Raw genomic sequence first — 19,898 nt, forward strand, 5'->3', positions numbered from 1 at the left:
GGCAAGGAGCTGTAGAGAGAAGAGCCAGGCTGGGGCTGGGGCATCTCCCCATGATGCTCCCCCACCCCTGGCGCGAGGCCCCAGGGACTGACTGATTTTCCCACAGGAAATGTGCATGATTGCGTGTCTGTTTTGTGGGCTGGCCATTTGGATTGAGGGAATGTCTGTGTTGTGATTCCTTATAGATTCAAAGGTTGGAAAGGTTTGTGCTCAATACAGGGGTCTCTTGGTGCGATGGGAAATGTGATCGCAGCCGCCTTCAGGGTGGGGAGAGCCCTTGAGGCCCTCAGTGGTGGCCGGTGTCGGCCTTCGCTTTCCTGGGTGAGCTGCCCTCAAGGTGGGAAGGGAGGCCCTCGGTGGTGGCCGCTGTTGGCCTTCGCCTCCCTGGGTGAGTGCTGTTCCATCCCCAGCTCTCCGACTCCTTGCCTGGCACCTTCCTCGTTGGAGACCGTGATCCATGAACTTTTTCCACGCGTGTCCTGCAGACTAGTGCTGACTGCAGGTTCAGGAGTGGTCAGAGGAGGCCAGAGGAGGCCCTCGTGATGCGAAGCTAAACGTTTAATGATGGCGCTGTTGAGTGCATGAGCCGCGTCAGCCCAAGAGTCTGGGTAAGAGGGAACCTTGGGGTGTGGAGGGAAGACTGGACAGATGGGTGCTTTCCTCGGCCCCCAGGAGCACAGCCAGGTCTGTGCTCAGACCTCCTGGTTTCTCCCATATTTCCATAAATAGCAAGGGAAGGACTCAGGGGCACCCAGGGACCTCAGGGGTATAAGCTGTGTCCTCTCGTGGCCCCAGCTGTGGCCAGTGACGTTATTCTCTTTAACCTCAGGCTTATTTTCTATAAAAACACAAAGGGACAGAAGTAGTTCAAGGGCCTCTAAAGACTTACGTAATTGTTAATAGGCCTAATTTTATGCTTTCTTATGTATTAAGAGCAAATCATGAAACAAACTCATTTCTGTTTGAAGAAATCTTTACTGCTCTCATTTTTGTGGCAAGCAGCATTGATTCTTTGCTTAGTGAGCGTTAGTGCCCTCCTGCCTAGTGCTGCTGCCTGGTGTGTCCTCGCACACACCTCTGTCCATTGGTCTCCGTTCACCTTTCCGCCTAGAATTGTAGGAGGGGCGCTGGGATCTTAGGGCTAGAAAGAAACTCTGAAGACCACTTTCAGGGGCGGCTTTTAGTCAGGGCTTCCAGAGAGACAGCCAGCCGGGTGTGCGTGTGTCTCCAGGGCGAGGCTTGTTGCAGGGGCTACAGTGTCCAAGAAGCCCCAGGACCCACAGCCTGCAAGCTGGAGTCCTGGGAGGGTGTGGCTTGAAGACTTGAGAAGCGGAGGGTGCAGATCCCACCCGGGTCTGAGGAGCTGAGACCCAGGAGCACGGGCTGCAGAAGACAAATGTCACTGGCCCATCAGCCAGACAGGTGGAGTGAACCCAGTTTTCCCCGCCTTGCTGTTTTACTCGGGCCCTGGGTGGATAGGGTGGTGCCCCCCACACCGGCAAGGATGGGTCTCCACTCAGTCCAGAGGCCAACATGCATCTCACACAGAAATAATGCAGAACCAGCCATCTGGGCACCCTAGGCACGCTCAGGTTGATGCACAAAACCAACTCCGCGCGTGGCCCTGACTGACGTCTGCGTGTTCGCATCACTCCACGCACATTACTCGGTCGTCGCCTTGGTGAGTTTGTAAGCTCATTGTGTGGTTCTGGGGCTCTTTGTCCCGGGTGGTAGTGGTAGTGATGTCATCACCACCCAGCTCAGGTATGAAAGGTGATGGCACCAACGGCTCCTTGTTTCTCAGACACTTGAGCGGGTGCTCTGTGCAGCCAGTTCCACCTGCAGCAGCATCTGTTCCCTATGCCGATTCCATTCGGAGTATGTGCCTCCCTTCTGTTGAGGGTGCCGCCGCCTTTCAGGGAAGAACTGTGTCCTGTTCGCCTATATCTCCTGTTGTGTATCTCATGGCTGAATAAGTAGCTATAGGATACCTCAGTGGCTGAATGATAGGTTCATTGGAAAGAAAACTTTATAATCTTTTTTTCTTTTTGGGATGGAGTTTCACACTCAACGCCCAGGCTGAAGTGCAATGGCACGATCTTGGCTCATTGCAAACTCTCCCTTCTGGGTTCAAGTGATTCTCCTCCCTCAGCCTCCCAAGTAACTGGGGCTACAGGCGTCTGCCACCATGCCTGGCTAATTTTCGTATTTTCGTTAGAGAAGGGTTTTCACCATGTTGGCCAGGCTAGTCTTAAACTCTTGACCTCAGGTGATGCACCCACCTCGGCCACCCAAAGTGCTGGGATTACGGCCATGAGCCACCACACCCAAGAACTTATTACCATTTTTTAAAAAATCATAATGGGCTTGTTAAATGCTTACATTAATGTTTATTTTTAAAAATGTTATCTGTGACCTTTTAGCTTTTCATAGCACTTCTCGTGTGAGTATTTAAAAAAGGCCCTTTAGTCGTGGGGGAGAAGCGGTTATCCCTTTCAGCAGAGGGAGATGGAGGAACAGGCCCTGGTGGGTCTGAGCACAGGCAGTCACCCCAGCCTTGGTGCTTGCTTAGGTCTGTTCTTCGTTCACCGTAGCCGCATCCACTCTCATTGTCAGCTTAAAAATAAGCTTTTTCCTCTTTCTAATCAGAACAGTTAGTTTGTTAACCATCACGTTAAGGTATCGAGAATGATGGCTTTCAGGCCTCAGATATGACACAAGTAATAAATGCAGCTGACCCTGAACCACATAGGTTTTGAGCTTCGAAGGATCACTTACGTTAATTATTTTCCAACCAAACCCTTACTGAAAACACCTGGCTTTGTGGAGGGCCGACGTTTCCTACATGCGGTTCCATAGGGTGGCCGTGGAGTCCTGTGGATACGTAGATTTGGGTAAACTCGGGGGGTGTTCTGGAATCCATGTCCCTGTGTATACAGAGGGACAACTGCAGCTTTTTAAAAGTTTGTGTCCTGCCTTATCCTAAAACGGCTCCAAGGTGGATGCAAAATTATTTCATTGTTTTGATTTTCTTGGTGGGATATTGATGTTTATTCTTCAGTGTCTAAAATCCTGAGTGAACAGAGTTACCACTTCAGGAACAAAGCCAGTCTGGAAACACATATTGAGATATCCACCTCTTCTTCATGGTTTCACAAAAGGCCATGATCATATTTTATTCAGTTGAACTGTAGGAAACTGCCAGTATTTGCTGTTTTTGGCCTACAAAATGGCAAGTGCGTACGATATTAAAAACCAAGGCTTCCTGGATGGGGAAAATAGGAATCGGTAAGAACCTGAAGTTGTCTGTCATGGCCGCTGAGTCACAGATAAATAAACCTGTGTGAGGGGAAGTTGGCTGTACAGTATTTTCCTTCTGTTTTGAGACTGTCAGAAAAAGGTCAGTTCCATTGCGTTGGGTCCCTTTGCCTCACCTTTGCTGCATAGGGGATTTGCCATTATACCTCTTGGTTCCAGTGCCCAAGAGGCTGATGCCACATAGAAGACCTGCAGGTCGGTGGATGTGAAACAGGCATCGGACACGCTGTGCACCTTGGGACGCATCTGAGAAGTGCGTGCTTGTGGCAGGTCTGAGGTGAGGGCGTGTTCCATCTCCTCTCCCTTCTCTGGCTTTGCAGGCCTTTGAAGTTGGTCCTGGAAAGTGAAATTAGTTAATGCTGATTTAAGCTCCAGGTCAAAGTCGGGGGGCCGAAGAGACCCGCCCTTCACTAGGGGTGTGAAGCATTGGACCCTCCCATCAGGAGGCAGCAGGTACTCGAGAAAGCCCCACATTCCCTCCAGTTCCCTTATGTTGAAATTTTTTGTACTCGGCCATGCCGGGTCATTTTGGGAGGTAAATGGGACGTTCACATGGGGGTGTGCAGTATTGTTAGGTGTCAGGTGTGAGAGTTGAATTTGTAGAAGCTGTGCGGATAGGAAAGGGCCTGGCAGGGAGCGCTGTTTACAGGGAGCAGATTTAACGTGAGGTCTGTGCTCTGCCTGGGTCCATGTCTGACCGGTGTCTCCCAGTCTGCAACAGGACGTTCACGTGACTCGGCGCCATCGTCCCACTCTGTGTAGACGTCTGAGGATCTGTTCGCAGCTGCTCTGTGAGAATGAGTTGTGAGTTGTGATAATTAACTGAGAAACAGTGAACAAACCCTGAATTGGTTAGCACTGGTTCCACGGCCACTTCTGCCGTGGTTGGAGTCATTCGTAATAAAGTGTGCTGGACTCCTATGCAGAGCTCTGAATTTCAGAGGCCCTTTAACTTGGCAGCTAACCAGCCGCTTCCTTCAGAAGACATTTGAGTCCCCTTTACCTACCAGGGTGACTCTGGGAGTTTGAAGATGAGTGAGACAAGCCCTCCGTGTCTTGTGGATTTTACTGTCCAGAGGGGAGACAGATGTGGATGGTGAAGGGGGCCCTAGCAGAGGTCAGCGCATGTCAGTTTTGTTTCTTCAGCACTTGCTATGTTCAGGCAGTGCTCCGGGCCATGTGCAGAGCATCTGGGGACCCTGCCCATGGCATCCCAGGCACAGCTAACATCTGTGCCATCTTCGTACTTGGCCTGAGTTTTGGGGAAGTACCGAGGATGGCTTCTGCCTTTGCTGGAGAGAGTTGGAAGTCAGGGCAGCCCTCCACAAGGAGATGATCGCCAGCTGATTCCTCAAGAAAGAGAGGTGGTCCCCACATGGGCAGAGCAGGGCAGCATGCACAGACCTGGGTGTGGGGTCTGGGGCATGTGCATCTGAGTGGGGTCTGCTGGGAGACAGCAGGGGTGAGGTGTGAAGGCAGTTGGAATTGACAGGATAAATTATCACTAAGGCGATGCTGGGAAAACATAAAATTGGGACTCTCTGGGGTAAACATGGACTTAGGGTGACCCTGGGCGTGGGTGTTTTCAGGCTCTGAAGGCAGAGATTTAAGAAATTGGGGCAGAGCTGAGCCCCAGATGAGGATGAAGACCACCCTTGGGATGTTAAATGAGACAGGGGTGGAAATCCAGTGAATATCCTGGGGTCAGTCCAGCAGGAAGGCAGCAGAGGAGACCAGTGTCCTCAAAGGTCCCTTGGGCCTGCCTCTCAAAGTGCTGGGATTACAGGCATGAGCCACTGCTCCCTGCTGATACTTTTAAAATTTCTAAGCTACTCTCTCTCATACTCACTCCCGTATTTATTTTTTTTAGACCAGGTTTATGGCTATATTTTTTCCAAGGGAATCAAAAAGTTACCTGTTTGAAGTACAAATAACACCGTGTTTAAAAACCAAAAATGCTAATTTGCATAGAAGTTTCCAAATACCCAGTTGGTTTGAGCCTTGCATTGCAGTGTCACTACCTGCTCTTAAATTTCTACACGATGTATAGATAGCGAGGCAGGGGGACGGCTCGTACATCTTCAGGTTTCGATTCTACTAACTTAGGCTATATTTTCATTTATTTTGGCACACCTGTGGGTGTGGCAAGCAATGCCAGGGTATTTATTTTGAAGCTTGTCCAACAACAGTTGGGAAGATTTTCACATTTTTAGAATTTTCATAGTAATAGTTATAATTTACAAAGAATTTAAAATTGTGTAGTCATTATTTTGCTTTTTTTCTAGATGTGCCCCAAAACAGGATTGCTAAATATCATTCTACATCACAGGATTCAGAACAGTACCCTTTTGGAGCAGATGCCTGTAATCGAGGAATTCCACCTAGTCAGTTCACTTTAAACGTGTTTAAAAGGTTTTCTTTATCCTAGTTGGCACCTGTGGCTATAGTTTGTTTTCACTGCTGAGGAATATTCCATGATGGAAACCGTAATTCATCCGTTTTTCATATCGGTGGACATTTGGATTGTTTTGGGAGGGTGTGTATGTCTATTCAGCCTTCATTTTTTCAGGATTTTTTGTAGAAGATAATGTAACAGTGTAACATCCTCTGGTACAGAGCCAACACGAACCCTGATTACAGCCACACAGACTCACACACAGACTCTCAGGCCTTGTTACCAACGCACAGAACCATTTTCTTAAGTTGAAACACAGTAGCAGAACTTGAAGCCATGTGAACGGGTCCTCTGATCTTACACTTGGAATTCACTTTTTATTACTATGTCTGCCAATTAGGAAGCATATCAATTATACAGAAATCTGAGAATGTAAAATTATACGTTTATAACAGAAAAAACCTTATTTAATACCCCAGAACATATGGCTATGTTTTTCCCTCATGCCACACCACTGTTTTCTTTGCTTGAAATGGGAAATGATACTTGAAGGTGGTTTTCTAGCAACTGTTAGGCTGGCATAGTTCTTCAGAGACAGAGGATGTAAAGCACATGGAGAATTTCTGTCTGTGGAATGTGATTTCCTGGTCACCTCATTCAGGCTGCTGCCGCCTTCCCCTCTGGCCACCTGCACCGTGGGACGTCTGAGGAGGTCCCTGTTTCATCCTCTGGAAATTCTGAAAAGGAAGGAGAAGAGGGTGTGCAGGGTGTGGTGCATTTGTGTTGGTCCTTCGAGTTTTTATTTGGAGTCTCGGCTGCCTTGGTGGTTCCTGCCTTTATGTCCCAAGCTCGTGGCTTCGTCCTTGTGTCTAACTCACAAGCAGACAGATGGAAAGGGAAGTTGTATTCAGCCAACAGCTTGATGTTATTCTCAAGGCTCAAATCAACTAGGTATTTGGAGACTTCTGTGCAAATTGGCATTTTTGGTTTTTAAACATGGTGTCTTATTTGTACTTGAAATGGGTAACTGGTTCTCTGGGAAAAAATATAGGCATAAAGCTGGTTCTTTTAAAAAAAAAAAAAAAAAAAAAAAGGGAGTGGGTGTGAGAGAGTGGCTTAGAAATTACACCAGTAATGGTTGGGCCTGGTGGCTTACGCCTGTAACTCCAGCACTTTGAGAGGAGGAGGCAGGTGGATCCCCTGAGGTTAGGAGTTCCAGACCAGCCTGGTCAACATGGTGAAACCCCGTCTGTACTGAAAATATGAAAATTAGCCGGGCATGGTGACAGGCACCTTGTAATCCCAGCTACTTGGGAGGTTGAGGCAGGAGAATCACATGTATCCGGGAGGCAGAGGTTGCAGTGAGCCGAGATCGCGCCACTGCACTGCATCCTGGGAGACAGAGCAGAAATTCCATCTCAAAATAGAGGGGGGGGAAAAAAACACCGCAGTAATGGAAACCTGGTTGCGTCATTTGTGATGGAGATGGCGGATTATTTCCTTTTTAGTGACAGGATGAATTGGATATGTTTGCAGTATTGATCTTGACAAGGGAAATGGTGAGAACCAAACGTGGCGCCCAGCTTGGGCCTTGCCATTGGCAGAAGACCGTGGCAGGCAACAGACTGGCGACTCGGAGACCGAGGGGAGAATTCTCACGCTGTGACGCTGGTGCAGTGTGTGCTTCTGGACTCCTGCTGGAGGGAGCTGCCCCTTTTCCTTGCGGGCTTTGGTGCAGTGGAGACCTTAGGACCTGCCCCTACTGGCACACCTGTGGGTGTGGCGAGCAGTGCCAGGGCTGAGGCACAGGTGCTGAGCCCGGAATGTGGGACGGCAGAGGCTGCACACGCCGGCAGGCGTCTGCTCCAGCAGCCGGGGGTTTCTGCAAGGGGGCGGGGGTTGGTTTTCCTCCTTGAATTTGGGTGGGGAGGGTGTCCTGGGGTGCTATGTCTGCACTTGTGTTGCTCTGAGGTCAAGTTGTGGCCCCGAGTCCCTGTCCCTCTGCCAAAGTGAGGGTTTGCCCATTTTTAGGTGAGATTTCCCTTGGGTCCAGGTCTCTAGGAGTGGGGTGCACTCCAAGGGAGCGTGAGCACGGTGGACGCGCGTGGGCCTCTTCCTCTCCCCTCAGCGACTGGGCTGTGTGTGAAGAGCTGCCCAGCGGAATCAACCTCCTGCCTGGTGTTTCATTCACCACAAATCATTCTCACTGTGCACTCCTGAGTCAAATGTAATCCAGGAATGGAATGTGCTGTTGCTGGATGCCGCACACAGCATCAGGAGCTTAGTTGGGGATTATATGATCTTACCCCACACCTTAAAAGTAAAGACTATGGTTGTCAAACCTCTGAGGCCAAGCCAAGCCATCGCATCCCCTGTGACTTGCACGTATATACGCCCAGATGGCCTGAAGTAACTGAAGAATCACTAAAGTGCAAATGCCCTGCCTGGACTTAACTGATAACATTCTACCAGAAATAAGTGAAAATGGCCGGTCCTTGCCTTAAGCGATGATTTTGTTTGTGTGTGAAATTCCTTTTCCTGGCTCATCCTGGCTCAAAAAGCTCCCCCACTGAGCACCTTGTGACCCCCACTGCTGCCCGACAGAGAACAAGCCCCCTTTGACTGTAATATTCCTTTACCTATCCAAATCCTATAAGACGGCCCCACACTTACCTCCCTTCGCTGACTCTTTGGACTCAGCCCACCTGCACCCAGATGAAATAAACAGACATGTTGCGCTCACAAAGCCTGTTTGGTGGTCTCTTCACACTGGCGTGCATGACAATAGTTAAGGGGATACTGAAGTCTTTGGCAGCTCCAAGAGCTTTTTCAGTTTGTGTCAGGACATTTTAGGCAGAAGGAAAAGCTTGCTAAGAGAATCTTACAGAAATGTATAGTGCAGTGCCATTAACTCGTGGAATAAATGTGTAACTTTCCATGGCGGACCTCTGGAAAGAGATGCACTTTGAGTGCACCCTGGCCTGCTCGCTACAAGAATCGGCCGTGTCACCCCGCTTTCCGTGGGTCTGCAGGTGTGCGTGGTCCATTGCCCTGCACTGTGGCCATGGGAGGGAAGATGATCTGGAATACTGGCGACAGTTATCGGTGTGTTGATATGTGCTGCTTTCTACAGGGGAGAACATTTCTGTTTAATAAACGTCTCATCACGATGATGACTGCAAGATATTTGAGTCTCATTCAATAGTGCTTCTGGGTTCCTTCTGTTTTTAATCTGCTTTCTAGCACTAGGCAAGTGAAGACATGGAAAGTAAAAACCCATCGAACTTGTAGAGACATGGTGTTGTGTAGGAGCAGACTGTAGCCTCTGGCTCTGTTTAAAGATTGTAGTAAACCTCTTACCTGGCATGGTCAGGGTGTAAATTATCTTGTTTAATTGAAATGTGTACGAGTCAAAGCTGGCGCCTGCATTGTTGATGAAATACCAGATTTTAAGGGAACATGTCAATGTGCCATAAGATACCAACAAAGTTCCTCACTGAGGTTTGGCGCGGGTTCGGAAGAGCTGGGCCTTAGGTCACCAGGGTCGTCTCTGGGAGCAGATGCTCAGTGTGGGCATTAGTCACTTAGCCATTCCAGAGCCGAGGAACAGCTCTCTGTGATGGTTTTTGGAACCTGTATTTTGAGTCAGTTTGTCCCACTTGACTCGAAGTTGCTGCGCAATTTCAGACCTTTGCCTCCACCGTGCGCTCGTTTTCTTGTCCCCTGATAACTGCCTTGGTTGCCCTGGCCTGACATTTGAGCCTCGTCATTCAAGGACACAGGCTCCGCGGTGGGGCCAAGGCCGCGACTCCGGCTTGCACAGTTCCTTGCCTCTCACCATGGCTTACCACATCACTCCCGGGATCTCCCGTTTAGAGGAAGAGTGTCTCTTTCCTGCAGGCCCTGTGTGGTGTGGAAACCACCCCTACCTACCTTTCTCCTGTTTGAACTGTACCGTGAAGCTATTTCTGTTCTAGTCAACCGTCAGAATTTAAGGAACAGTGATTTATGTAACTTATCACACGCTTCTCAGCAGTTCTTTATGAATTTCATTCTGCTGTGAAATTATTGCAGTTTTCATGGCTATGCTGGTCTCACGTTGTGGCCCTTGAAATGAATTCCCTTCCCCATTGTGTGTTAAGGTTGTGCCCGGGAGCTGTTGAGGCCTCACCTCTGCTTAGGGCAGTGGCTTTGCTCTCCTGACAACAGGAAAAATCTTATTTAGAGCATTTCTAATGTGGTTTTTGCTTCCCGACAGAATTCCTTTTTTCACAGAGACAGCCACTAAAGTCACAAATTATGCTCAGGATGGACACACGAGTCAGCTGACAGAGTGGAGTCCAGAACAGATCCAAAGACGCAAAAGCAGTTCAGTGGAATTTGAGTCTTTTCAACAAATGGTGCTGGAATTATGGGACAGCCATATGCAAAAGAGTGAAAACAGGGAGAAATTCCTGTATGAAAATTAAGGTGGACCATAGCCCTGAATGTAAAATACCAAACTACAAAAGAAAGGGAAATTGTGGAGACCGAGGGTGAGAGCTCTTAGCCACACCGTGATCCATAATCAAGGAAGAAAACAAGTAGGTAAGACTCATCAAAATTAAACTTCTAATATAAAAGACACCCCTAGGGAATTGAAGAGACACATTTTTGATAGACGAGAAGAAGATTTCTGTGAACCATGCAGCCGGCAAAGGACTCATATCCAGAATGCACAGGACTCCCACGGCTCATGACAGAGAACAAACCACCTGACTTAAAAGCGGAAGAGACATGAACAGATGCTTCGCTGAGAAGGACGGAGGATGGCCCAAAAGCATCTGAAATGACTTTCAGCGTGACTGGTTGCACCGAGATGTGCACTGAAGCCGCAGTGAATGTGTTCACACCCCTGTGGAGCGCCTGACTAAGGTCTTCGACAGCCCCAGGTGCTGGTGAGGACAGGCAGCCGGGACTCCTGTGCGATGCTGGGGTTCAGCACGGTGCAGACAGCTTGGCGGTTTCTTACAAAACTGAACTCACACAAACGTGGGGCCCGGTGACCCCAATCCTGGGTATTTACCCTAGAGAAACAGAATCTGATGTTTAAGAAGAACTGTGCCCAGATGTTAATAGCGCTGTCTATAGTTGCCCAAAACAGGTTACAAAGTGCCACAGCCATACGTGGAATAATATATACCCAGCAGCCCCGAGGCCTGGCTGTTGATCACAGGACACCCCGGGTGCACCTCCAAGCACGATGCCCAGGAAATCGTGATTTTGCGAGTGTTTTGCGACAACACTCGCAAAAGACAGACCCGGGGGATGGGAGAACACAGAGAGGGTGGTTGCTGGGAATGGAAGGGTATGCTTATGAGGCCCCGTGAGTGGGTTTGGGGCTGTTGGACTGTTCTGCTTGTGTGATGATGATTATGGGAATATTTGTGCCGAAATTCACAGAACTGAACACTGTCCACTTTACAGTAATTTTTAAAAGGTGGTAATATGCTTATTGTCGGTACTGTTTTTAATGGAAGATGGAGTTTGCAGATGATTTGTCAGGGCAAGCCTGTCTCAAGAGTTTGTAGACGATTCGTTAGGGGCCTGTCTCAGGGCCCTTGAGTTGGGTTGGGTTGGGTTGTTTGGAAAAGCCTTCCCTGTTGCGGGCAGTAGTATGGGGCATGGAAAGGATATTGCCAAGGAAACACGTAGAATCCTTTGAGGAAACGTGTATTTCTAACCGCTATAAGATAGAATTGGAAATTGTAATGGTTTTGTTTTCTAGAGTCTTGGTGGAATAGGGAAGACAGTGTAATAAAAACTAATTTTGAAATGAAGAATTTTAAAGATTTTCAATAGCAATAGCTCTAGGAAGTCACCCTGGAAATGTTTTTAAAGATGTTCAATAGCAGTAGCTCTAGGAAGAGTCACCGTGGAGTTGCTTCTTAAGCATTGGTTTCCTGGCTGTATCTTCCGACTTTCATTTTTAAGTTTTGCTGTGAGTTGAGGATGTGTGGGAATAGCCATCCCCAGGTGTTGGGTAGGAGTGGCCCTGCAGGGGTGTGCATGTGCCCCGAGGCCTGAGGCACTGTTTCAACCTAGCTTGCAACATGGGTACTCTTGTCAGTGGCCTGGAGTAAGAGTACCAGCCTGGCAGGCTGGGGGAGCCCCGGGGTGGTCTGGGCACTGTCCTCCCTGCCTGCAGGATGGCAGCTGGAGGAGCTTGAAGGCTGCCTGCCTCGTGGCTGTCAGCGCAGCAGCCCCTCCTGGCCCTGGAGCAATCTTTGGGCCCATGAGTCTCTGCGCCGGGACTTGCCTCCTGGGACCTCCGCCACTGTCCTGAGGGCCCTGGTGCCACTTTCCCGGTGGGACCCAAGCCTCAGGCAGCTGCGACCCCAGATTCGGTTGCTTTCCCTGCCGTCTCATTGCAGCACGAGTGCTCACCTCACTCAATGTAGAGCCTCAGGTTCCTTCAGGATCCCCAGAGATGGAATCTCCCAATTTAACAAGATAGTTGGTGACAAGATTTGAGCGGCACTGATTTAACTCAGCTTCCAGAGTTTAAGTTCCCAAGACACAGTCCTGCTCCTTCCCTGGCCTCATCCTGTGTGGCTGGTGTGGATGCGGGGTTTCTGGAGGGTGCGGCTGAGGCAGGTCAGCAGCAGGAGGACGGCTCATTATTGATCACTCAATGCCTTGAGGATAACTAGGATTAATGGCCTTTATAGGGCTGTAGTTTTGGAGTATATATATGTGTGTGTGTGTGTATGTATGTGTATATATGTGTGTGTGTATATATATATATTTAAACGAGGTGGACACGGTTATCACTGCATTTTTCTGACATGAAACTTGGAGAGCAGAGGGTTTAGGAAATTCCTGAAGCCACACTGTCAGCGGGACCCGGGCGGTCTGGTCTTAGACCCTGCACTGTTTGCCCCTCGCCACGCTGTCAGCAGACCCGGGTGGTCTGGCCTTAGAACTCACGCTGGTCGCCCCTCCCTGCCACATTGTGGGGTTTTTCTTGCTTCTGGGCAGCATTTGATAGCTTGTGAAACAAGACCAAGACTTACTATGAGTGGATATGTCATTATCTGAGATCCAGAACGTTTACTGGACCTGGTGTTGCCGATGTCACGTAAGGGAAGGTAAAAACATTTTCATTGTGGTCACTGGGGCTCCTGAAATGGTATTTTTCCCAGTGAAAGTTTACTCCTAAAAATCTTTTAACTCAATACTATGTGAACAGGAAGAAATGTGTTGGGCTCTAGTTAAATGTCTCAGAGCCACAGAAGTAAATGAGGGCACCTTCCGAGCACAGCCTCCCGGAGGAGGCCAAGGACGTTTGTCTGGAGGGTTTGCCGTGAAGCAGGACTTGGGCAGGGCTGGTCTGCCTGGAGAGGCCTCTGCCATGATGTAGGTTAGTTGAAGTAGTTGAGGGGTGGTGGCGTGAGGTCGGTGGTCCCCGAGGAAGCCCCTAGCAAGGCCGGTTTCCGTGGGATGGAAAACTGCCGTTCAGTAGCTTTAATCCTGGCTTCACGGGTCTAACATACAATCTTGCACTTGGATACTTGGATCCCAGCCAGGTCAGATGGCCCTGAAAGGACATTCGGACTGTGACGGCTGCACCCATTCTCAGCATCTGTAGGGTCTCCTATGTATGTGTGTGTTTCCATTTTCTTTCAGCACAATTTCTGCCAGTGAAGTCGTGAGAAATAGAAGGAAAGGTGGAATGAAGATGTGATTGAGGAAAGTGTGGTGTGGTCTTCGACCTTATTTTGCCTTGGTTGGTGCTCAAGAACTCCACCTGACCTCAGAGCTGAGCGTTTCTGCCAGGAGGTCCTGCCTTTTATCCTGCCTGGAGGCCTGTTGAGACACTCCAAGAAGCTTCATTAACAAATTGCCTTTTCCTTTTACAGCAGTTGGATATATTTGCAGTAAAACAAAGGAATAACCCCCCAATATGGTGATGAAATGCATTTAAGTATAGATAACATTCAGTCGTGAAGGGCCTGGGATTTTAATCATCTTTGGGTCATGTAACAAGTGGTGTTGGTGATTAAAATCTCCTGACAGCTTTGTTCTGCCACGTTTCTCAGTTTTGAATGATGATCTTCCTGGTTGTACCTTGGAGGGGCATTTGTGTCAGTAGAGAGCAGAGTGGTGGTTCCCAGAGGCTGGGAAAGGACAGAGGTGAGGCCCCTGAAGGACACTGGTCTTCCTGGTTTAGGGATTTGGGGCTCAACCACCTTCCTGGGTCCGTGTAAATTATACCCAGGATCATTTTCACTCGCCCCACTTTAGTTGAGCATTGGAGCTTCAGGATATGTGTGCCCACGTCACCTAGGCCGTGATCCTGGAGTTGGGTGAGACTGATTCCCAGGTTTATAGAATTACCCTGGGATTATTGAAAACAGAAGCACTTGAGGCATTCATAATGCTATTTCCTGCACATAATTTATGTTCAGTTCTTCAGAAACATTTATCTGAGGAAGCATCTATAACTTTTATTTTCTGCCACTCAGTGCTAGAAAGAATTGTGCAACACTCAAGTGAGTGGCATTATTCCTCTCCCTCCACCATGCAAGCAAGATTAAAGGTACCTCTGGCTCCCCTCAATCTTCTCATCTGCAGGGTGCCTGGCGTGGCAGTGTGCTGCCTTCCGTCTTCTTTTTGGGGAGAATTAGTTGTGTTTATGTGTACTGCTCAGCTCAGCGCAGTTGTGTGGGTGAGGAGCTTGGATGCTAGGTGACCCTCCCAGGCCTGCCTCCCACCTCCCTAGGCCTTGTTCTAAACTGACAGATAAACAGTGTGTTTTGGAAGAGGACAGCAGCAGGGCAGGAGAGAGTTTGTTCAGACTTTCTCCTTGCACTGACGTTTGAGCCTTCATCCAGCTTGGGCACTTCTACAGAGCTGCGTTTGTGTGTTGCAAACCATTCCCTCCCAGTAACCGTGCTTTCAGAGGTTTGGAAATGTGACTTAACTCATCTTCAATTTAAAGCGTACTATTAAATTTTAGTGTTGAAACTGATGTATTTTATGGCCTTTATTTGATTTCTCTTGATTTTTTTTTCCCCCATATGAGACATGGCATCTTAAGGGAGACAGCCTGGTGTTGGCCGCCTTTCCTAAGGATGGAAGTGAATTCTGAAAGCCCTTTATGTAGGCAGCGAAATAATCAGGGAACCGTTATTATAGCTATGCCTGTCCATGTAAAGCGAGCACGACTCAGAAGCAGAAAAAAGTGCAGCCCGGGGGCAAGGTGAGCCCTAATGCTGCCTGTGCCTCACCTCCCTGCCATGAGGAACGGAAGTGCAAGCGCAGGTGGTTGAGTTAGCCTCCAAGCCCAGCCTGCGTCCCCCTCACATCCCTCTGCATCTGCAGGGGCACAGGCCGTGCTGCCACCCCTCGCTCAGTGCCAGGGCTGATGCGTCAGGAACAGCGGGTAGTGTCCGCCCCTTGCTCGGTGCCAGGGATGATCTGTCAGGATCCCTCGTGCTCATCTGGTCCTCATGTCTTCATCACCAGCCTCCTGCTGGTAACGGGCTTGTTATTACCTTGGTATGGGTAATAACATACCCATACCAACGTATGTAATAACATACCCATACCAATGTATGTAATAACATACCCATACCAGGGTGTTGTGGGGCAGTGCTCAGTCCTCCGAGGGAATTGGCCCTTAGGCGATTCATATTCAACAGGATCGGGAAATGGGTTCTTGTTCCATGTCCTGGATCCCAGGAAGCCCTTGCCCTGGACCCTGTAATTCCCAGGGTCTTCCTGAGAAACACTGGTGCCACTGGAACACAGCCCGACCCCCTCCAGTTTCTCCGCTTTGTAACTGCACTTGTGTTTAGCAGGTCTTCCAGGACTTAGACGCTGCTTGGTGTGAGCCAGGTTTTGTGTGGAAAGAGGACAGATCCGAGCAGGCAACCAACCAGCCCAGAACCATCTTTTACGCTTCCAGATTCTGTGTCCAAAAACTCACCCGTGGACATTGAGGGTGATGCATTTCTGCCCCAAGACATCTGTGGACTCAGCTGGAGGGATCGAAAGGATGTGGAGCCTCTTCACTCTGGCCTGGGCTTGGACCTGCTGTGCAGCCTCTCAGTGGCACCAGGGCCCCCTTGTGTCACAGTGGCCTTGGGTTGGTGGCACTGCCCCAGGATGTCCCAGGCTTCATGATAGTAGGGCCTGCTTGTGCCATGGCAGCCTCGGGATGGTGGCACTGCCCCAGGGTGTCCCAGGTTCCAAGGCTAGTGTTCCGTCCAGCGAAGGGAAGTTGTACTGTAAGGTCTAGTCTCGGAAGGTGCCTGGGGTCCTATCCTTCAGAGCGGTCCTGCACTCACCACAAATCAAGCCAGGGGAGGCCCTGCCAGAATTTGCAGCTGTGTTTCAGGTTGTTCCACAAGGCCTCTTTTATTTTGGGCTAGTCAGGTATATAATTCTTATTCTCTGGTTTTTTTAAGACAGGCAAAAAAAAAAAAAAACAAAAAAAAAAACAAACCTTTTTGTTGCCCAGGCAGTGGTGTGAGCAAATCTTACTACAGCCTCAACCTCCCAGGCTCAAGCGATCCACCTGCCTCAGTCTCCTGAGTAGCCAGGACCCACAGGCACATGTTCCACGAGTCCTCATGCCTGACTTATTTTTGTATTTTTTGTAGAGATGGAGTTTTACAATGTTGCCCAGGCTGGACTCAAACTCCTGGACTTAAGCAGTCCAGCTGCCTCAGCCTCCCAAAGTACTGAGATCACAGGCATGAGCCACCGTGCCTGGCCAAGTGTGTTTCTAATTTCAAAATTAAGAGGACCCAGAGTCAGTTAATTACGTCTCTACTGGAATATGCTGCTTATAGTACATTAGGAAAAATCATCCAGAACTTGGAAAAGGGGCTGGTCAGACACAGCCTTTCGAGGTTGTCTGATGAACCCCTGGGGTCTTTAACCATCTGGAGGGATGTACCAAGTCAGACTCACTATTGTCGACCAACTGAAGCCCAGGTTTCATGAGGTTATGTGTTAACTTGTAGTACTTTGTCTGGCAGAGATGCGAGTGACTTCTGCTCAGTGAGAGGCTCATCTCAGGGACTTCATGGCCTGAGGGACGGCAGCCTGTTTGAGCTGATCGAGCTATCTCGCGCTACCCTTATTTTCTGAAACGCCTATGAGTTTCACACTTTAAAGACGAGTTCTCACACGGTCTTTGAAGCGGCTTCATGCCCGCGCTCCTTGGTAATGATTGAATGCTTTTTTTGACCCCTTGTCCCCTTTCTTTCGGGTGTTCCAGTCTCAGTTCTCATGATGTGTTCTGCTTCTGCAGGAATTTCTGAAGCTGCTGAGTGTAGAAAGCACTGAGGAGGCTGTGCTCCCACCCCTGTGAGTCTTCCAGGCATGATCCTCTCCCCTTGGCGAGGCAGTGTCCATGACACACCGAGGAGGCTGTGCTCCTGTCCCCCAGTGAGCTTTCCAGGTGTCCTCGTCTCCCCTCCAGGGGGACAGGAGGAACCTTTCAAACCCTTCTTAAACTTGTTTTCATGTCTTTGTTTTAACAGATTTCTTTGCATCTTCTCCCTTATCCAGAAGTGAGGGTGAACGCTGAGTTATTCACGGGAGTCAAGAAACCACACGCAGCCCAAAGTGACGTTTGTTTCCCTGAAATGATTTGTGTGTGTTCACCTTAAAATGCAATTCAGTAAAACAGGTGTGTTTTGAGGAATGACTTTAAATTACTCAGGTAAAAATGTGACAGTTAAATTTCATCATCTGTGCGGGTGTCCACAACCCCCTTCTGTGATTGCTTGTGAGTTTGTGACTTGTGGTTATATTTGAAGAAATAAAATCTGTTGCTGAGGACTTTAGAGGGTGTGCTGGGATTGTGTAGGGTGGACATCGGGGGCTTCAGTGTGTGGCTTCCTTGAAGAGGTTCAAATTAAGGCTGAGAGTCCCTACTCCAAAATGCTCCGAAACCTGAAACATTCCGAGCTTCCTCATGACACTCGAAGGAAATGCTCTTCGGAGCACTTTGGATTTCAGGCTGGGGATGGTCAACTGGAAAGTGAAATATTGCAAGACCCTTCTGGCCCCAGGAGCTTGGATAAGGTCATGGAGGGGGCCTGTGCCAGGTGTCCCTGGAGTGTTAGGCAGCCTGGGCTCGCTGAACTGGTTTTTGTAGGAGCCACAGAAGGGAGAGAGGGTCAAAGTGGCCACGCCTGGCTCCTCAGAAGGCTGGACCAGAAGGAGATGGGCGCAGAGGGCAGCAGTTGAGTCCCCAGCGTCTGGGGCCCCTGTCCCTGGTGGAGTTGAGAGCCTCCTCTAGTTGTGGCCTCTCCCCTGTCAGCAGCCACTGAGGCCTGAAGGGAGAGGGGGCTGAGGAGAGGAGGAAGGATAGGCGTACTTTTGGAGAGGGCCAGCATCTGCCTGTGCTAGCCTCGTGTGTTACTCCTCCATCCAGGGTGCACGGCCATGCCTCGTGGTGTAGCGGTTCCCGGGATGCACAGCGCTTTTGTCTGCAGTAACGGCTTTGTCTCCAACCCTTGGAGGCAAGTTACCTTTTTCCCCAGTGAAAAGAGGTAGAAAATCTTATAGAAATGCATTTGCTCTAATGTCTATTTTCGGATAAGACATGGTCGCTTAGGCCAAATCTTTGGGAGGTCAAGGCAGGAGGATCACTTGAGGCCAAGGGGTTCAAGACCAGCCTGGACAACATAGCAAGACCCCATCTGTATTACAGAAATGTTAGCTGAGTGTGGTGGTGCCTGCCTGTGGTCCCTGCTACTCTGGAGGCTGAGGTGGGAAGATCACTTAAGGCTACAGTGAACTGCGATTGCTCCACTGTACTCCAATCTTGGCAACAGAGCCAAGACCCAGTCTCAGAAAGAAAAGTAAAAAAAAAAAAAAAAAAAAAAAAAATCCAGAAATGTCATTTTCTTTTTAAATCATCCCAAAAGAAAAATCAGTTTTTTCTAAGAATGTAAAGGGAAACTGATACGATTCTTTCCTTGCATTGTTTCTCCTTTTCAAATATTTACAGTAGTCCATCCACATCATCTCTCATCTCATTACAAAGCAGCAGGTGTCTTTGAGGTTAGTGGTGCTTCTCTGTGTCGCACCTTGGAGAACAGCCTGCATGAAACCTCTTACCACCACCGTGCGCATTGTAGTCCCAACTAAAATCCTCTCCAGAGACGCCTGTGCTGCTTATTATAGCAGAACTTTGGTTGTGCTGAAATGTGCATTCAGCTCATGGTTTTAAGTTCATATCTGAGATGATGCTGTATAATTCCTGAAGTATATGGGATCAGTAATGATTGAAGATAATTCTGGCTGATGTCATTTAGAGGATATTTTTCACTTCAAGTTAAAGCTTCCTTCGCCATAGTCATTTTGGGATTCATTTAACTATGTGCTTTATTTCATAGCTCAAATTTTTCATTAGTCATTTTATAACATAGGATTTTGAAAGCAGATTTGGCAAAATATTTCTAACAAAATGTTTGCTTATGACGTCCCAAGGAACAGCACTCAGAATTGCTGGTAACTGTGGTACATTTTAAGGCTGATGATAGAAGTCACTTGAATGGTAAGGGCTGCTTTGTGAGGCAGATGGGGTTTGAACCCCGACCCTCCTGATACACCAGTCCTGACACTGGCCTTCTCTCCTCTCCACTGGGAGATGAGAAGGGTGCTAGCATCCTCCTCACAGGCTGTCCTGAGAGCCCTGGACTAAGGGCTTGTGTTCCTCTTGCAGGTGGCGCAGATCTGGGGGCTTGACGATATACACACTGCAGGCTGCCAGTGTTGGGGTAATCCAGTGTTATTCATAAAGGGGGGATTTGCTTTGCTCCCCTGCAGACCAGGTGCGGTGCTGCTGTTGTAGCAGATGTGTGGGTCCTCTTGGGTGGTCCTCAGGTGGACAAAGAGTCACTGATTCGGATTCCCAGTGTTAGATGTGAGGGGACCATGGACCTCATGTGTTCAGAGGGGAGGAGTAAAAAGTTTTGCTTGTAATTCCAGGACTGTCTATTCCAGGAATGCCAAACCACTGGCTTTCACCTGACGCTGTCGTAGGTGACACGGTATGGAAATGAGGACTCATGTTGCCCATACCTGAGCCCAGTACCCATCTCCCTCCAGGGCCGTGGCCGAGCCCTCCTCATTTCTTTGGGTTGCCAGCCTGGGGATCTGTAAGCCCAGTGACGTC

At 49.0% G+C, this 19,898-nt stretch overlaps 1 protein-coding gene across 4 annotated transcripts in view; it reads left to right on the forward strand.

The window, feature by feature from the left end:
• The window catches only part of LOC140713572 (uncharacterized), an 89,230-nt gene that overhangs the window by 25,771 nt on the left and 43,561 nt on the right, over positions 1-19,898 (forward strand). Inside the window, exons 1-3 of one of the 4 annotated variants that reach the window (XM_073023829.1) lie at positions 1-16,930; positions 17,019-17,074; positions 17,251-19,898. The exon at positions 17,251-19,898 is cut by the window's right edge and continues 43,561 nt beyond it. The gene's annotated coding sequence lies outside the window, so the exon portion shown is untranslated. The other 3 variants (XM_073023827.1, XM_073023828.1, XM_073023830.1) reach the window with 3 other exon arrangements.

Source organism: Chlorocebus sabaeus, chromosome 16 (assembly GCF_047675955.1).
Source record: "Chlorocebus sabaeus isolate Y175 chromosome 16, mChlSab1.0.hap1, whole genome shotgun sequence".
Taxonomy (NCBI): Eukaryota; Metazoa; Chordata; class Mammalia; order Primates; family Cercopithecidae; genus Chlorocebus; species Chlorocebus sabaeus.